Raw genomic sequence first — 5,651 nt, 5'->3', positions numbered from 1 at the left:
CATGTCTGAGCATTTGCTGGAACCTCAGAGGAGGCAGGGAAAGTAGACCAGCAGATTACAAAATGCTTCAGGGCTTCCTCTTGGTTTCTAGGGTCCCAGGACCCCGGAAGTGGGTCAGCAGATCTATTCTGGGCCAACCACAACTCCCCAAACCTCTGGGAAGCAAGTGCAGCCCTTTGCTGAGCTCCCCTTGGAAATGCTCAAGATTTTGCCCCCTTCCTCTGTACTCCTCTGTGTCCTTCCTTGTACCCTCCCCGTCTATTACCTCATCTCTGAAATCATGCCTGTTACTGATAGCACTGGGAAAGGATTGAGTCCCACCTCCTGCCCTGACCTCCCTAAACTCGGTTCTGAAGCATGATAGACCCTCGATGTCAGAGCATCCCACATGCTCCTGGACAATCCCACAGCTCACCTGATGACCTTTTCTGCAGGGCAGCATCCTTTTCCCTGGGCGATGGGCCACTTACAGCACTTCTCCCTACAGACACAGCAAGAGGGATCCCAGCTCCCAGAGACCGTCCTGACAGACCCTTGGCCCAGCTCACCACACCCTTCCACATAGCCTGGAATGATGGCCCTGAGCCCATTCTTCTGTTGCTGGGAGATAAGCCCATAGAGGGCGATGTTTGACTCATGGATTCATGTCCTGGTGCTTACAGAAGGTTTAGAACAGGAAGGGATCAAGAAAGCCAGATGCACATTTGCATCTGAAGCTCAGGGAAGCAAGGAGCAGGCCAGGGTCTTAATCAGCTAATAAGACTCCTCAGACTGCAAAGAAAACACCTGAAAAGATAGGGTTGTTGTTACTCATTTTATGAAAAACTTGCTGTATAGACACTCCAGAAATTTGATTTCTGCTGGGACAAACATGTCAGCAAATGAAGGGCCAGAGCTGCATCTTTGGAGAATGCATCCTTTCTCCTCCCTGGGGTGTTCTGATGCTAGGGCTCAGTCACAGTGAAGGCCCACAGAGAAGAGGTACCAGTGGGTGACTGCACAAAGCATGTAACTTGAGGGGGCCCAGGGAAAGAATGGGGGTCTGAGGGTTATGCTGGGGATCAGAGTGGGGGTGAGGGGAAGGTGGGTCCATTGCAAAGCACCTAGCCCAGAACTGGCACAGAGCAGTTGTTAATGAACTTGTATGGAAGCAAGGAGCGGGGAGAGAGGGAGGAGAGAGGAGAGGAAAAAGTAGAAGCAAGATGCACTGGCACTCAACTGGAAAAGGGGGAACCACAGGGAATATTCGAAGATTCTCGTCTTTCCTCATTTGGAATTTGAGTCTTGAGTTTTCTTTCAGTCAGATTCAAATCAGCAGACCTCTTATTCATTCATTCATTCCACAGATATTTACTGGATGGTTACCAGATGTCAGGCGCTCTGCCGGGCACTGCAGCCCTTACAGTTACTGCCCCAGCTTTCACAAAGGAGCATTCTAGAACATTCTAATGTGGCTGGGAGAGCCACAAGTGGGAGGGGTAAGGATTTGGGAAGGGACACCAAATGAGCAGACAACTGGTGATTTCCAGGTGATCTAAGTGCCATAAAGAAGTCAAGAGTCTTGGACAGTGAAGCCTTCTGTGGCCTCTGCTCAGGTAGGGCCCTGGGCACCTAAAGCATGAGAAGGAGCCAGCCCTGCTTACATCAGAGAGGAAGGGTGAGTAGAAGGAAAGGAAATGCTGTGCAGAGGGAGCCACAAGTATAAGGCATCAGGCAGAAAAAGCTCTCCTGCTTTGAGGAGGAGAGAGGAGGCCAGTGGGATTTTACTAAGTGAGTGAAGGAGAGAGAGAAGGGTCAATGTCTGATCGTACTGGGTCTCATGGGTGGCATTTGAGGAATTTGGATTTATTCTAAGTACAATGTGAGGTCATTCAGGGCTTGCAACACAAAAGGCACAGGACCTCTTTTTTTTTTTTTTTTTAAACAAGTTTATTTAAACATCAAGAGTCTTGACTTGAAACTATCTAGGATTTATTTCTTTTAGAATAATTTGTCCTGGGGTGCCTGGGTGGCTCAGTGGGTTAAAGCCTCTGCCTTCGGCTTGGGTCATGATCTCAGGGTTGGGATTGAGCCCATCGCATAGAGCTCTCTGCTCGGTGGGGAGCTGCTTCCCCCCCCACCCCGCCTGCCTCTCTGCCTACTTGTGATCTCTGTCTGTCAAATAGATAAATAAATAAAATCTTTAAAAAAATAATAATTTGTCCCTACTTAAAGACAGGTTGCCCCACAGCTAACAGTGACATGCAAAAAATCATTTAAAAATTATAATTTATAAAATTATAAAATTGTCCTTAGTTGTATAATGATAAATGAAAAACATTAAATTCTCCAGTCGAAGAAAGTATGTAAAATTTCCATGTTGTTCTTTCTTTGTCCAATAATGAGAACAAACTAACTTACCGGGCTATAAAGGTAAGAGCTGAGGGAGCATGCCACTAATGGAAAAGGGGGCTATTTCCATAGAATAGTATTTTTCTTCATTTCATCTCCATTTGCTGTCGATCAAAACATACCACTGGCCATTTAGTTAAAAAAAATGCAATATGCTTGCGTACATACACACTTGATGTACAGTAAAGGAATGGGGAGGGGGAATGGAAGGCTAGAGAAAGCTGTACTGTAGGAGTCAGGAAGTGATGGACCCAAATCGCAGCTTTTCACTGTGAACATCTTCTTGGCCTGGAGACTCGGAGTTCTGGAGTAAAGCAGCAGGTTCCTTTTTTAGCTGCTAAACACCTCCCGTCTGTTGCTGGGACACAGCCAATGTATCTTCAGTCTCCGTATCCAGTCCAACCGTGCAGGCTGGTCTGTTTCATTAATTGGCTGCCCGTCAATTCAGAATCTGATCGGCCTCATTGACAAACCCTGTCGTTCACCATAGGCTTTCATTAGTGCTCCATGCCTCAATCTTACAGTGTGCCTCGGAACCTTCTTGCTGGCCACTTTCCAGCTAATGTGGTTCTCAGTCTTAACGCCTTCCTGGGGCCTTTCCTAGGCCATGGAGAGCGTGGAGTCTCCTCGGCTGCTGCTTTACAAAAGGGGTACTGGATTTGCAGTGAAGAGCCCACAGGCAGCACCAGGAGCGGCAGAAGTAGGAAACGAGCTCATTTTACTGTGTAAAATGTATCTGCTTTTCCATTAGGTCCCCAGGACAGCATTTGCCCCTCCCCTTATTTGTTCCAAAGAAACTGTGCAGACCCCACAGAAATAGGGAAGCAAGTACTCAGTCATCAGTCAGCTCAGACAGCTGGACAGGTCTCTTTCTAGGCAAGACTTTTTATTTTTTCCTGAAAAGCCCCTGTAGCATTCTGGGCCAATGACATCCCCTTTCCTTACAGAAAGTACCGTTAAGGTCATCTTCATCTTCAGTAGCCAGAACTTAAATGGACTATTGGCACAAGGAGGCCTAGCCAAACTCCTGCCTCCCTTTCTCCTTATCAGGGATGCTTTCCTGCCACCGGACCACGAACCCTGGGCTTAGCCCCACTTCTTAGCACATTGTGCTGTTACCATACTTACCAATCTCCCGATTGTCTCTCTGCTCTTTACAGCATGTCCTTCTTTCTAGACCACTCAAACCCTGCCTTCCTGACTCCTGCCTTCTGGAAACTTTGCCCACTGGGCTCTGGAATCCTTGGACTTGAACACACCCTTGGACTCCTAACCCTTTGGTTTGTTTCATGTATTTGGAGATAGGGTTTGTTTTCCTGGAAAGGGAATTGGGTCTCAGTTTGGGTCTTAATAATAGTGGTTTCTGTTCTCTCTGCAGCACTGTGCAGTCCTTCCATAAGGGAATCTGTGTTGTTTATAGGCCAGAGCCCTGGGGTAAGAGATTGAAAGCCTGGGTTGTTTTACCAGGGTTGCCATTCATTGGCTAGGTTATTAGCAAAGTAACTCACCTTTTCTATGCCTTAATTTTCCAATCAGTAAAGTGGGAGAGAAAATGCCTATTTTCATAGGGGGTGTTTTGGCAATGAATTGAAATAAAACATAAAGGCAAAAGAGATGCCCACGTGTCCATGCTAATTCTGATGACTGACCCTTAACTCAGTGAAAAATTTTTATTAAACAAGAAATAGGAAAACATTATAATGCTTAAAAATTTTTATAAATCACATATAATTTTACCATCCTGATACAGTTATCTTCTTTTTTTCCATATTTCACAGTGATATTCAAATAACTTTGCATGATATGCCTACCATTTTACTCCTCATATGGAACTGCTTAGTCTTTATAAATTTCATTTTCAATGCCTATAAATCATTGTACCTAATATGTTTTATAATTTATTTTAACCATTCAGACAGTAATTGACATTTGAGTTATTCTCAAGTTTTTATTCTGATAAACTGTGCTGCAGTTAGCACGTGGCTTTTCAGTGGAATCAATCTGTATAAAGTGTATAAATCTGTATAAAGCATTTCATTTACTTGTTACATTAATACACACACATTGTTGAAAAATTTAAAGACCCAGAGTAGTATAAAGCAAATTTAAATCACAGGTAATTTTTCCACTGAGAGATGCCATTGTGAAACTGTAGAGTCTGTCCTTCCATTATTTTTTTGTGCATATATTGTGGTAGGGGGTATGCATACACATTACTGGCCTATTGGTACATGCACAGAGCTGTGTCCTGATTCCTTTCCACTGTGGCAGGTAGTTAAGAGCATGGGAGTTAAGAGGTTGGAGGCTGGAGGCTGGGTTCAGAGTCCCTGAGTTTTAAATCTTTTTCTGCTGCTTACTCAGTTAAGCCCTTTGGATAAACTAGATGCCTCAATTTTCATGCTTTATTTGCTAGTCAACCTTAGGCAAGTTCCTCCTCAAGGCCACAGCTTTTAGAAGAAGGATAAAAATAGAATTTCTCTCCTATGGGTGTAAGAATCAACCTATATAAACTTTTTGGCAGAACATCTGGCACATAGTAAGTACTCAACAAATATTCCCTATGGTTATTTTTTTCCCATGAATTTTCCATGCCATGACAAAATCTTGAAAATCACCATTTTAAACACCTGATTATTGTTCTTTTATACCCTAATCTATTCAAGTTCATCATATATATTGTTTAGTTTCTATAACAAGGCGATGGTTTTTGCGCACCTAAACCTTTGCCCCAGTTTGGATTATTTCCATAGGCAGGCATCCTAGAACTGGAATGAATGGGTTAAGAGTATGACAATTTTTTTTTTTAAGATTTCATTTTTATTTATTTGACAGACAGAGATCACAAGTAGGCAGAGAGGCAGACAGAGAGAGAGAGGAGGAAGCAGGCTCCCCACTGAGCAGAGAGCCTGATGCGGGTCTGGATCCCAGGACCCTGGGATCATGACCTGAGCCAAAGGCAGAGGCTCTAAGCCACTGAGCCACCCAGGCGCCCCAAGAGTATGACAATTTTTAAACGACTCTTTAATAGCTATGCCACAATTGCTTTGGCAGAAAAAATTTTAAAGAACGGGGCTTAAGCATGGTTTTCAATCTCGGATTCTTTTTTCCCACTCCTTCCTTCCTTTCTTCCCCAGCCCTTAAATGGTAGCATTTGAAGCCATACCCTTCAGGGTCTTAGACTTTTGACACGGTCCCTTGGTGTGAAAGGGGCCGGCGTGCTCGAGAGGGAGGAGGGAGAGAAAACTGGTTTGAAAGTCACA

The 5,651-nt window shown here is 44.3% G+C and overlaps 1 pseudogene; it reads right to left on the bottom strand.

Moving 5' to 3' along the window:
* Positions 1-2,728: 2,728 nt before the first annotated feature.
* Positions 2,729-3,000, bottom strand: LOC125109247 (small ubiquitin-related modifier 2-like; annotated as a pseudogene).
* Positions 3,001-5,651: the final 2,651 nt, after the last annotated feature.

Source organism: Lutra lutra, chromosome 9 (genome assembly GCF_902655055.1).
Source record: "Lutra lutra chromosome 9, mLutLut1.2, whole genome shotgun sequence".
Classification (NCBI taxonomy): domain Eukaryota; kingdom Metazoa; phylum Chordata; class Mammalia; order Carnivora; family Mustelidae; genus Lutra; species Lutra lutra.
The sequence above is the reverse complement of the archived record's forward strand: the minus strand, read 5'-3'. Positions and strand labels throughout refer to the sequence as shown.